General features: G+C 45.6%; 1 long non-coding RNA gene across 1 annotated transcript; it reads left to right on the top strand.

Moving 5' to 3' along the window:
* The first annotated feature begins 4,238 nt into the window (after positions 1–4,238).
* Positions 4,239–8,755, top strand: LOC130533205 (uncharacterized). Its single transcript, XR_008952504.1, has 3 exons — positions 4,239–4,602; positions 4,713–4,823; positions 7,971–8,755. It is a non-coding gene; the product is annotated as an uncharacterized LOC130533205 (long non-coding RNA).
* Positions 8,756–13,780: the final 5,025 nt, after the last annotated feature.

Below are 13,780 nucleotides of genomic sequence, written 5' to 3'. Positions count from 1 at the left end.
CCAAAGAAGCTGCCCTGCTCATTACATGATATTTAAGAGAGAACCACTGAAATCACTTGGCTAATTCTGATATTTGGAGGAGTAAACAAATGAGCTACGTAATTATGAACTTAATTAGCTGAAGTGCTTGGCTGGGAGAGAGAGACAGAGAGCGAGACAGAGACTGGGGATAGCTTGCTTCGCTTTACTGTTACGTCCTGCATTTAATCGAATTTACAACATTAAAATCAGCCCATGATGTTGAAGGCGAACACGGATGGTTTTGGTACTGTAATCAGAGTGAGACAACTTACAGGAGCGAAACCAGCATTTGCTCTAATCGATAATATAAGTTGCTGTGGAAAAATCACAACAAGATTCTCCATTCTACTCAAATGTCCAAAAAGTCATCAACATCCTCTAAAGTGAAGCATATAAGTGGAACCCAGCCCTCATCTCCTCAGTATTGACGCTGGCACTCGAAGAAGTTAAAAAAGAATTATTTTTCTCTGCAGAGAGTCAGAAAACAACAGTACAGAGTGAGCCCCCCCCCCACCAGCAGCACACGCGTCAATCATCAACTGTTTCTGTGTAATCTGGGGAATGACAACACATGAGACTATTTCCTCCCACACGGCACATTTTTCTTTCCTCGTGAACAAAAGTTTAATTAAAATGAAACTTTGGCTTGTTTGCATTAATTCCACTAAGTTGCCGCTGTAACATATGGACATGAGCCTTTTAATATAATTAATGTCATTTATTTCACCACAATAACTTGTTTTCAACGTGTTGCCTGGCGTTTTTAAAACAGTTTTTTTTTTTATTACAAATTTATTTTCTTTGCATTGGCTATATGGCCACTCGGATCTCTCTCTCTCATGCACTCACTCTCTCACTCACTCAGACACAAACACACTTACACACACACACACACACACACACACACACACACCACACACACACACACTCTGGTTCAACGTGTAGCAGCATCTACTGTAAGTCAATAGAAAGGATGACAGCGAGGAGAACTGTTGCCCACCAGTCATTCAGTCTAGACTCCAGATGTTGGCAGAACATAACCCAGCACACGCCCACCAACTCTGCACCCACACACACACACACACACACACACAGTAAACATAACAGACATCAAAAGGTATCATCTCTGCCAGATGTCACAAAGTGTTGATAGAGTCGCACCATTGTTGGGGGCCAGCATGTGTGTGTGCGAGTGTGTGTGTGTGTGTGTGTGTGCATATTTAAAGCAAAGCCTGGGAGCAGCTTGAGAACAGTAGCACCACACAGCAGGAGTCAGTGGGCTGCTCTGTTTGACGAGGCGCTAAACGCTGTTGTTCTTTTGAATGTCTAATTTGTTGCCTAAACACATGCACATCTTCAGCGTCTGAGTGATGATTACGAGCGCCGAACACTGCGGAAGACAGTCTTCTGTCATCAAAAAGCCTTCAGACTGCAAATATTCCCTGCAGTAGGTATCTGGGAAATCACTGAACGTGATTGATAAGCACTTGCTTGACTTTGCTGATACATGAAAACACTCAGGATTTATGATGCAGAGGAGAAATCTGTCTTAATTGTAAAGGTTCCTGCAGCTTTACTTTTGCTAAGGAACCTAAACTGGTTATGTTGGACTGCATAACAGTTCTTAGTGGGATAAAAATATAGATATCAGAGTCTTGACCTCAAAACAACTGCAATCACCTCATCTGACTTTGAGCTAAACTGACCCTGAATAAAAGTCACAAAAAAAAGGCAAACTGGACCATCGGCGCTCGGACGATGACTGATAACAATGTCAACGGCAGACATGAAGGATCACACCTGCAGCCGTGTTGACCTAACAACACACAGCTAGGCAGCCAGGTGATCTCACACACACACACACACACACACACACACACACACACACACACACACACGGTAGCAGGAGGTGTTGTTGTCTGGACGGCCCTGCAGTCCATCTGCTGTCCAGCCAGGAGGTGAAGCCGAGGGGAGGGCGAACCTCGGAGGAAGCACTCGCAGTATCGCTCATGTCCAACAGCAGGGGGTGACACCTGAGAGGGAAGCCGTGCACCTGAATCCCAACCTGGCACCTGATAACGTTGACTTCAGCCAGCTCTGACCCAGTTCCTGCTCCCCTGAACAGGTGGTGTACCTGAGAACCTGCCGGGACCTGAAGGTGTGATCATTTTTAGACCTGACCCGAGCTGGAATTACAACCCAAACAGACTATAAAGCAGAGGACGAATCCTGTAACAGGCTCTGACCTTGGAGGGCCCTCCAAAAGATAAAAAAAAACATTAATAAAATAGATCAACCACGCCATCGGGCAGAAGTTTAAACGCCTGTCTAATATAGTTATTCTGAGCCTGCTGTGTGTCACCATCCAGCCCCGCTGTGAATGGGGGGAGTAATTGAACTGCCAAAGGTCTGTGACCTCAGCGGGGCATCACTACATGGCCTCAAGAAGCTCTCAGACGATCACAAAGGCGATTGATTAGGTCTTAAGCTTTCATTCACCACAAGATGCTGAGAATCCACAGCTATGTGAGGAATGCAGAAGATTACTGGTGGTCTTCACTCTGACCTTTGGCCTGATGCCAACCGCCACAAAACAACAATATGCACGGATCACCAGCTGCACACCAGGTCTTTCACTATAAACGTCTGCTTCTAACTGAGAAGCTTCTACACATTTACAGCCAGCGGCTGTCCCACAACCTCTTTAGTGTATCTGAATTCTCATCCTCACACTTCTGGGTCATTTCCGGTGGAGTCGACATACATCCAATGTTCCCTCTAATTTTTCATGTGTCTGAGCAGACACCAGTTCCCTGAGCACCCTGAGGCCCACTGTGAGCAACATCAGATGGGTGCGCTGTGGCCACACCAGTATCAGGCTTGTTCAAGACCTCGGATCATAGCAAGTTACATGGCTTATTAAAAGAATCAAATGACAGCAGCACATGAAATGAAAAAGACAAAAATCTTGTTGTTCATGAGATGTGTACTATGTTATATATGAGGGTCCTGCTTTAACCATAGGAAGAGTCCTGCTTTGGCCTGGGTAAGGTCCAGTTGTGGCATCGGTGAGGGTCATGTTGTGGAAGAAATGACACATAAACATCTTTCAGACATAAAATTTTGTTCACATTAAAACATTCACATTTTGCACAATAAATATACATATATGTGCATATTTATTTATTTAAAATTGTTTTAAATCTGGGGGAAAAAATCATCATTCTGAAGCCGCTTGTTCTTCTATTTGCACACACTCCGACAGCCATTCCATTTTAAAAGAACCGCATTTCTTTTTTACTTTGGCTTGATGAGTGGATGTGGCTCTGCCCGTTCGTTTCGCCATGATAAGGGATTAGCATTTGCGTCTCTTAACTCCGCTGCACTGTTGTTAACTAGCTAACGTGCACGGCGAGTAAAGGCAGGGCACATACGCAAACACTGTCAATGCTGATTGGCTGCGTAGCGGAAGTGACCTGTATCGGATTATTGGCTGGACACCTGTCGCTCATTGAGTTACGTTGCGAAATGGTACAGAAAACAATATTACTGGTCTAATTAACTAGATTATATCAGTTCTAAAATTAGATAATAGTTAATACGTTTCTGTTGAATTTTATTTTGTGCGCTGCATAGATTTTCTTATGCGCTGAGTATGTGCAAGCAGTGTGCAAGCGCGCAGCTTAGAGGGAACATTGCATGCATCCGCAGTAGATGTAGAGGTAGTGAAACAGCTGTAAACTCAGTCTGACGAAGCCACAGAGGAGGAAAACGTTGCCCCCCTCCTTCTGTATTACCTCACGGTGGGTTTGAAGTGAGCACCCAGGAACACAGGGTAGCTCAGCGCTCAGCGCTCAGTGGCCAGAACAGGTCCTCTTCCCTTTATTGGAACTCCCTTTTGTGTAATCCATCATCAGCTCTTCTCTCTCAATGATCTGCCCTGTCCTTGGTCTCCACTTCCACCACCAGAGCTCCATTTTCTCACCCTTCCCGTCCACTCTGGGCTGTGTCGCCTCCCCACCTCGTCTCCTTCCCATTAACTTTGGAGCAGATGGCAGGGCCCTGCTCTCTCTGTGTGAGCCTGACTGACAGGAGCTGGTCATCAACCTTCGTAGGCCACTCATTCCACGCTCCGCTCTGTCTCTACCGTCCTTTCACTCCCGTCACTGTTCTTCAAGTCTCCTCTCTGGTGTTCGTCCTTGCTTGGTTTCCCTCATTCTGCATTTCTATCCCTCCCTCTCCTAACCTGTTACCTGCAAAAGAAAAAAAATCACCCTAAAACTCCAAGACTGGAGGGCTGATAGATAAATCCGACCTCTCTGACCCCTAAGAGCAAGAATGAGAAACCACCCCCTCTCTTTTTGTCCTTTCCTCTCATCTGTGTTCTGAGCTGCAGACAACAGGCACGATGCGCCGCATCGCCACTTAAAACCCAACTCAGAGCGAAACTTTTGTCTCAGTGTCAAATATGCGGCAGCCAGGCTGCCACAGCGTCGCCCTGGAGAAGGAGTTTCATCTGAAGAGCACCGCCCGTCTGTGCCAAGGTCTCTGCAACACAAAACAGAAGGAGACACTTACATGGTGGCGTTCTTTTGTAAAACACTTTTTCTTCAGCGCCGTGATTGATCACTAAGTCAGATTGATTTTCTCTCTCTTTCTGTTTCTTTTTCTCTCTCTCCGGGGAAGAGCAGCTCTCCGTCCCTCTGAAGACGGTAAACTGGCAGCATAAATGGAGTGGCAGGATGGGAAGGAAATGAGCGAGGATCCATCTTCAACGCACCACAGAGAAACAGCTGTTTCAGGTCACAGCCAAAGATAAGCCTCCTCATTTCTCACTTCCTCACACACACACACACACACACACACACACACACACACACACACACACACACACACACACACACACACACACCACACACACACACACACCAGCACTCCACCCCAGCATCTTTAATCAGGCTCTCGTCGCCTCCGTTTCCCTCCATCCCTGTCCCTCGCTTTCTGATCCGGGCTCTAATGGGACGGTGCTCGTCGTGCTCATCCTTTTTTAACCTTCACAGTCCCAGGATGCTTCCTTTAAACACAGCACAGATGGGACGAGCTGATGACTAAGCTTTTTTTTGTCTTTTTTTAGATTTTTTTGGGCTGAAAGTAAAAGACACTTTCAACATCTGGGTGCAGAATAATTAATGGGAGCAACCTTTAAGCCATTTGTTGGTCCGCAGTTATAGGTGGTTGCTATGGAAACGCAGTCAGAACAGTTTAACTTTAGAGATCTTGCGGAGCAAAGTTTTTGATGGCTTAGTGACACTGTTTAATATTTTAAAGTCATGGTTGGGTATGAAGAAAATGACAAAAATTGACTTTGAGAACAAAGAATTTAGTGGTGAAAGATGTGGCGATGAACATGGACCCGCTTCAGTGTCAGACCCAGTTTAACCTTTTGGGTTGTTAAGTTATGGTCTGCTCCTGCAGGAACAGGCGGAGCATTCACACTTGGTCAGTTTGACTTTAAGCAACCTCCCATCTGCTAATCCAGACGACTTTGTGACCGTTTGTAGCCAGACATTTTATAACGAGCTTCACCAGGATTGGTTCCTTACTGTGATTCTAAATCAATGCCTGGAAAATGACCTCTCACCTTCTTGATTTTCTTCTGTGACTTTAGTCTTTAGTTTCCTGTGTGGTTCCTCCCTTCATCCCGTTCTCTCATTTAAAGACAACTTTTCTTTGCCCAAAGTTCAGCTGTTGGAAAAATACTGTGTCGGGAGTTGAGATACGCCAGATGAACTAGTAACATCTTCCCTTGCTGCAGCGAATCCCATCTCACTTACTGATAAAACCGTGTGTCTGCATGCGCTGGATTACACTATAGAAGCTTTAGGCAGCTCATCAGTGTGTGTGTGTGTGTGTGTGTGTGTGTGTGTGTGTGTGTGTGTGTGTGTGTGTGTGTGTGTGTGTGTGTGTTTGAAAACACTGTGTGTGTTAGTGCATTTGGGCTGACCTGCACTGTGGGGACCTCTAGACAGCTTATTCGCAGCAGACAGATAGCAGCAGAATTCTTATCAGACCTACCTCCTCTGATAGTGTATTGATGGACCAATCTGCCTGAGACTGCTGCATTCAGGAACAAAGGCTCTGATAAGTATGGTAGTAGAGTGCACGGAGCACCACGGGGAGATTGAAGGTACTAAAAAAAAACTCAATTCACTGCCTCCATTTGTGCTGGAAATGCTTGGAGATGTGAAACAGCAGCACTCGCCTCCGGGCTGACAACTAGAACACAAGAACTGCAGCAGGGAAATATGATTCAAAGCTGCTGCGTTTGGACCACAGTGGGTCACAGAGGAGAAGGGAGTGTGGAGCCCTCAGAAATCTAAAGGGCATACTTGCGAGGGTTTCAGATGTGGAATGCAGTAAAAATGTGTGTTGCACGCTTAAATTATTAAAAACGCTGCTGTAATGTCGAGTATTGTCGACACTAAGACGTGTTTGTGTGAAGGAGCACAAACCACCCACTCATGAGGCACAAACTAAATATAAATGTGACCCCTGGAATCCAAAGTGTGATGGTGGAACTAGACTTTCCCCTCGTCTGAGACCAAAAGCTAAAGAGACGCACAACTATCAAGCACAAAGATCAGCAAACAAACCAAAGGTGCTTCTGACCCACCTGCTTAGAAAACCTCCCAGGACCAGCTGGTTGCTGTCACTAGTGAGCCCGGTTGCTCCTGATGACCTGGGGAACCTGTGACCCACCTGATCTTCTCTGGCCTGAACAGCAGCAGACACACTCAAATCAAATGTGTGTGTGTGTGTGTGTGACAGAACTTTTTAACTCAACAATGAAGTTCAGGTGTCTTTCATTATTCTGTAAGTCCTGAGTGCACGTTAAACGCGCTCATTAAAAGTTAACCAGTCAACAAACTGTCACCCTTTTACTCCAAACACTGAGCTGGTTTTACTTGACTTTGCAGTCATGGAAGACAATTAGCTGCTTGTTTCAATGAATTCAGCATTCCGCCATTGCTTGAAAGCGAATTCCCGCATTGAAATGCAAGTCGTGCTTGAGGGTCGAGGAAGTTTTGGTATTCAAATGTGAGTCCATTAAAAGTTACTCCTCTGCATCCGGCTCAGTAATTCAGTCTGATGGACTCCAAAACTTTCTCCCTCGACCTCAGTCGCTTTTTAGATTTCATCTGAATCTCAGTGATGTGTGTGTGTGGGCGTTCTTTCTCCCCGTTTGCATGTGAATTCTTGTGTAATAATTTCCATGTTTGTGTCTGTGTATGCGCGCAATAACTCTCAGGCGTCCCATGATTAATTTATGTCTTACCTGCCTTTTTACTGAATTAGTCGGCGGGCCCTGGGGGGCTGGTGCTGCATGCAATGCTGCAAATAACAGCTCAAATGAAAAAATGCAAATGATCAGGCTGGATCCAGCACCGAATCCATAGGGAACCCTTACACACACACACACGATCCCAACCACACAAACATCGTGGCTCTCTCTCTCTCTCCCTCTCTCTCGTTCTGAGCAGTGGAAGCCGGATGAATATCAGCAGGGGTCAGAGGAATGCTTGCAGAGAATAACAGAGGCATAATAAACACAAGCCTTCACTCAAAATACGAGTGCTCAGAAACACACACGAGCTCAGAAACACACACACGCTTGCACAAAAAAAATCCAATCAATCAGTAAAGTTGCCTTATCTCCCGCATATGAAAATAGAACTTCAGAAATTAGCTCATTTATTTTGGACAATTAAGGTTATTGGAGTGTGACAGTGGAAATTTAGTGTTCACTGAGGCGTGCGCCCGGTGACAATAGCAGGGAGCCAATTGAGTGCGAGAGGCATTTAAAGCTGTAGTATTTACTTATCAATGTAACCGGCGCTCTGTGTTGATCTCATTAAAAGCCCTTCCTCTGTGTTCCTTTATTTGGACAGGACGGCGACGGCGGGAGCAGAGGAGACGGGTGCATCCATCCCTGTCGCATATGATATTATAGCCTGATCAAAGCACAGAAATGGAGAGACGGTGGGTGTGGAGAGCCAGGCGCAACCTGGAGAAAATAAGGTGCTGAGCCCCCCTCCTGGATTTCAATTTATCGGGGCTGTAAGAGGGTTAAGAGCTGCTCTTCTGTTGTTGAGTTCAGCGGGATCCTCGAAACTCTGATATTAGTCGGCCCACCACACAGAAACCAGAGGGTGTTTATCTGTAGGCCGAATTTATCCAGGACTTTAGTCAAGCTGACCTCAGTGTTGCAGCAGTAGATTATTGTTTAAATGCATCACTCCATCGTCTACAGAAAACACGCTTCCTTCTCATGAAACACACCAGAAACCTGCTGGGATCCAGGAGAGCTTTTTATTTTGGTTCCCCTGGTCTTGTTTGTTGTCTGAAATCAGAGGCTGTACGTGCATTCATGTATGTCTTTGGGCGTTGTGAGGGAAAAGTAATCGCTGCAAGCACAGTCCAGGGTTATTAAAGGCCGACTCCAAAAACCCTCCAGCATGTTAGAAATCCTGACAGAAGGAGCAGCTTTTCCCAAAAATGACAAAATAGGTTATTATATATTAAACAGGCCTGATCAAAATCCAGCACAAAAGTAATCACCTGCAATCACCTTCATTTGTCACTATTGTTTGGGTCTTGACCTGATTTCTCCATAGCTCTTCTATTTGCTATAAACACGGCCTGGCTGTCTAAATTAAATGTTTCTCTGATTTTCGTTGCACTCGTGCTCATTTCTGAGTCCTTTTTCCTCAACACAAAAGCTCCTCCATGCGTATCGATCTGGATTTGTCTCACTCATACAATCAAATTACATTGAAAAGGTCCTCCGGCTGTAGCTGGAGGTCCTCGTGAGTGCTTCGTCTCCTTTGCAGTGAGTAATGATGATGTATCAGAGCGGCCCTGTTTTCAGCAGCTCACCTCTTTACATTGTTGACTCATCTCTTTTGTAACACGATGTGAGAGCAGGTATTTATTTTGTTTACGACTTGATGAAAAAGCACCTCGGAGATGAATGATCAACTTAATCTGCAGCAGAAGCGGCTGCTGCCTGCAAACGGAGACAAACGGCAGAGGGAAGTGCGGTGGGCAGCGCTACATCTGTACGCGCAGACGTCCCACCTGTAAAACAATTCTTCACACTCTGCTGCTAACAATGCCTTATTAATATGCAGCGTTCTCCAACGTCTACCAACAGCAAAAGCTCCCAGATTACATTTTTAAACGAACCACCTCCTTTTGCTTTGTTTCCTCACCAAACTCTGCATAATTCATCACAATTTATTGTTGGCAGTAGGTTTTAATCAGGTCATTTCTGGAGGAAAACAGGGCGGCTTCAACCGGCTTCATGCATTTCTCACACCTCAAACGGGAAAATCTACAGGGAAACAAAAAAGAAAACAGTGGCGGGGGCCATCTATAAAGTGATAAATATTTAAGACGCAATTTTAATAAGTAATACTCGACATAAAAGTGGTGTTTGTTATGGTCTCCCGGTTGTCATCACATATTCAGAAGCTTTTATTTCTGTGCCATCAGCATCTCTTTAATATTAACACCTCCGCTGATGGATTTCAGATTGCCAAGCTAAATGTGTGTATCCTCTGCTCCTAAATAATTATTGCCATTAGCATTGTTAAGAGCTTTTTATGTTGGCTTCTGCTTCTATTGAAGAAAACCTCACTGAATTTATTGAGTGAAGTGTGGCAGCTTTAATATGAAGCCTTCCGTAATGTATTCTCTATGTAAATGGAGGACGGGGAGACTGCAGCATCGACACTTCATTACTCACGTGCGTGTGCAAGGTCGCGCGTGTGCGTGTGTGACAGTAATATCAGCCAGAGATCTCTGGATCAGCTGATCAAATGAGTTGAAGCTGAAGCCGACCCGGGAGGACGGTTTGTGTTTAGAAAGAATAAAGCTGAAATTAAAGTGTGCAGAAAGAAAATGGAGTTTAGCTACAAAAGAAAATATGTTTTTTTTTATATTATACTCTGATTAAATATGAACATCACAGGTAAATTGCACACATTCCAGTCTAGTTTTATCAGACCAGCTTAATTTAGCCTCCTTTTGCATGTTAATGGTGTTTTTTTTTTAAAGGGATCAGACTCTATATTCTATAATTATGAAGGGCTCAAGGTGTCTCAACAATCAATCCTTTAATTCGAAGTAGAAATTCAGTCATCACCAGGCTGAAAGGGGTCTTAATACTCTAGAAACTTGTCAGAACACGAGACCACAAGAGGAAGGGGCAGAACCTATGAGGCACAGGTGAGAGACATTGAGGTTATTGTGTGAAGTGAGACTGAACACAAACATCAGCACATAGAAAAACGGATCCTCATTCAGTTTGAAACGGGCATCGTGGAGCAAAAGGGATTTTTAGAGGAAAAGAACTTATTAAATGAGAATGGTCCATCCCTCTCTGTCTGCCTGGCTCCTCCACCGAGACCGCCTGATGAAGTGTTGGGGTTTGACCCTTGAACCCGCTGTCCTGCTCCACTCACAGACCGACCATCCTGATCCTCCGCGGAGCCGAAGGAGGACCTCTCTGACCGAGGACGCTTTCCCCTGCTGCTAAAAAAAGAAACACAAACACGTGTGTCGGAAAAGCAAAGCGTCTTCCAGAGCGAGCGAGTGCTCCTGGCAGCCGGAGCAGCCTTGGCACCGCGCCTAATGACGCCCGGCATGCGTCTGCTCTCGACATCGGCAGGCTAACACCTGCCAACTTTTACTAAGGTGTAAATGTCTCTATTAGCGAGCGACTGGTCCCATGTGTCGGCGCTTGGATCAGAAGAGGGACTCAGGACCTGTAATCGCTGGGTGCTCTGGGCCTGTTCAGCACGCCTGCCTGCCTCTGCTGCGTGCAGCCTTTTCAGATTTGGGAGGTGACATGAAAGAGCAGGTGTAGATGGGAAAATGGAAATGTTTTTGCGTCATATCACAGGGCTGCAAACGCCTGAAATGGAGGCTTTTTAAATGAAATATTTTATTCTAGATTTCCTTTGTGGTTTCTTTTTTTTGTAATTAAATTTGGACTCCTGAACTTCCCTCGGTCAGGCCTTAAAGTCTCCACATTATGGCTGTGGTCTGGATGGAAAATGGCTTTTCTTCTTAACACAAATAAACATCCCACTTGTTTATAGCGCAGCCGTATTTATTTTACAAGGTTCTGTCGCCGTGGACCGGGATAACCCCGGCTGTGGCATCTTTACTTCCCTCTTTCTCGGTGCTTTTCGAGCTGGAGACACGTTCTTCTGCCATCGCTCGCCGTCGAGTTGAGCTATCTGAAAACCAGATGAACCACATATTCCGCTGCCTCGGGATGAGATATTTTCTCAATCCTGACCTTTAAATCTGCTTCCTAATGGAAGCGGAGCCAGTGTTTGTCTGAAGATTCTTCTCAGGACAGTGGAAGGACCCTGTTTTCTTTCTGTCCAGGGAAGGTTTATTTTCCTCCAATCGTAATCCCGGCTTTGTTTTTACAGCAGCCTTTGTATTTGCATTCACATTCATGGCGCCTCCTCCCATATCATACCCACAGGACATATTGTAGGACAGAGTTTGGTTATGCATACTGCAGATACCAGGTTACTGGAGATAAATTAACATAATCCGAGGGGGGGAAAACAGGCAGTATTTGCATATTTTGTCAAAAGCCATTGTTATGATTTTATTATGCAACTTTGAAACCTATATTCCTCTGGGAGATGAATATGGTGGCAACTGCGCGCACACTTCAGTAATACCATTTGTAACGCCACGGGATTAAGCCAGGCCTCTGCTTCTCCAGCCCTGCTGGAATAATGTCTAATATGGGTTTGAGAGAACTAATGAGGGGCCGGCTTTGTCCTTCTTGGTTCAGGATCTTCATCAGCTGGCTGCAGCTACCGAGACAGATGTGCTTTATTGAAATGGACTGAGAACTGGACGACATTTATGCACACTTTAAACCATTTCAGTTTGCAACCTCCCGTTTACCAGGACAGAACCACTCACATACACATCTCTCTGATAAGACCTGCTTTGATACATGTGGCCTCCAGAACGCCACGTTCCTCCTGAGCTGGAAAGTTCTCGTACCGCGTGACGACTGTTGGAGGTCACAGATGGAGAACCTGTCAGTGAGCACGTAGACTGGCGCTGAGTCTGGTCAGGTTGGGCCGCGGTCAGGTAGAGATGAACAGGTGTGAGTGGAGGGAGGGCCCGGCATGACTGTGGCCCCGGTCATTGGCTTCATGTGATCATAGGTGTGTGTGTGCGTCTCAAGGAGTGTGAAAACAAGCATGTTTAAACGTCAATGTTAGGTATTACACAGTGCTAATGTAAAGAAACGATTGTTGATAGATGTCGAAGGGTGTGTGTGTGTGTGTGTGTGTGGGTGTGGGGCCTCCAGGGTGGGACCCACCTTATTTGTATGTCTTGCTATGTGAGAGGTGGGAATGTGGAAATGAGTGGAGTGTATCTAGTGTTTGGTTACATTCGGAGTAACACAGCTGTGTTTCAGTCAACAGAGTTTGACACGTAGAGCAGCCGAAGAGTTCTGGCATAGCAGGACGAGCGGGTTTTAACGTCAGGACAACGTCAGGAGACAAGGGAGAGCCCTGGGTCCAGGCTCATCCAGACGCTGGAAATGTCTTCAGATGAATCGATTTAATGCAACTCTAACTCATAAATTCGATATCAGGGACCCGTCTTGGCGTCTTTTAAAGGTTCCACTTGTTTTTCCAAGAGTGGGTGATGAATGAGCAAATGGGCGGAATTTATCTACCAGCATTCATTGTTTAGGACATCCATCACTTACCTGTGTCACCCACTGCTCCGAGCTGGTACCAGCTAATCCTCCCGTCAACACAGTCCACTTTCTGTAGCTTTAGCCTGGAGCCGGCGTGACTGAAGGCGCGACCGACCCATGTGTTCCTGTCACGGACGGTGTGGGACTTCACCTTGGGCAAACAACGTTGTTTTAAATGTGCTGGACAGCACAGAGCAGCCGTCCTGGAGTTATTGCTGCCCAAACATCTTAGTCCCATGATCGTTAAATATCCCTCACACGCCTTTGTTCTCTCTGTAAACAGGCAAATAAAAAAATCCATTTGCTGAGTCACTTTTCATTTCAGATCAGCTCCGTCTCTCCCTCCCATATGTGACCAAGGCGCTGCTCGGAGAGGCCTTTTAAACTTCACACACTGGCTTCACTAGTGGTCATTGTTCACTTTCGAATATAGTGAATAATGAGTGCAGCGCTGGAAAATGTAATTGTCTGAAGGCATTCGGTTAACGGGCGGCAGCCTGGTTCAGCTAAAATTGTTTTAAAGTCACGATTTCTTCACTTAAAAGCAAAGCTCAGCAGCTGGTAAATAGTCCCTATTTGCAAAGGAAGGAGAGAAACATGCAAAAGGGATCTCAGCAAATTGGTTTTAAAGGAAATTGAGTCAGAGGAATATTGAGTGAGCAGCGACTGCGGCCGCATATTGTCTCCGTGGTGGAAGGCGAGAGAAGGGAAAACAGCTTACTGATAAATACACACCGGCACAGGAGGAATATTTCCTTATTAGAAATTCAGAACCCTCCAGGAGGAATATTGGCTTGGATAAATCATTTAACACAGCCGAGCGCCTTGGCTAATACTGCCGAATCAGCACAAGAGAGTCAAGTCTGGGAGGGATGGAGGGAGGGGAGGGAGGGAGGGAGGATGGATGGATGGATGGATGGATGGATGGATGATGGATGGAGGGAG

The sequence above is a fragment of the Takifugu flavidus genome, chromosome 10, assembly GCF_003711565.1.
Source record: "Takifugu flavidus isolate HTHZ2018 chromosome 10, ASM371156v2, whole genome shotgun sequence".
Classification (NCBI taxonomy): Eukaryota; Metazoa; Chordata; class Actinopteri; order Tetraodontiformes; family Tetraodontidae; genus Takifugu; species Takifugu flavidus.
Note: the sequence above shows the minus strand (reverse complement) of the source record. Positions and strands in the feature narration are given on the sequence as shown.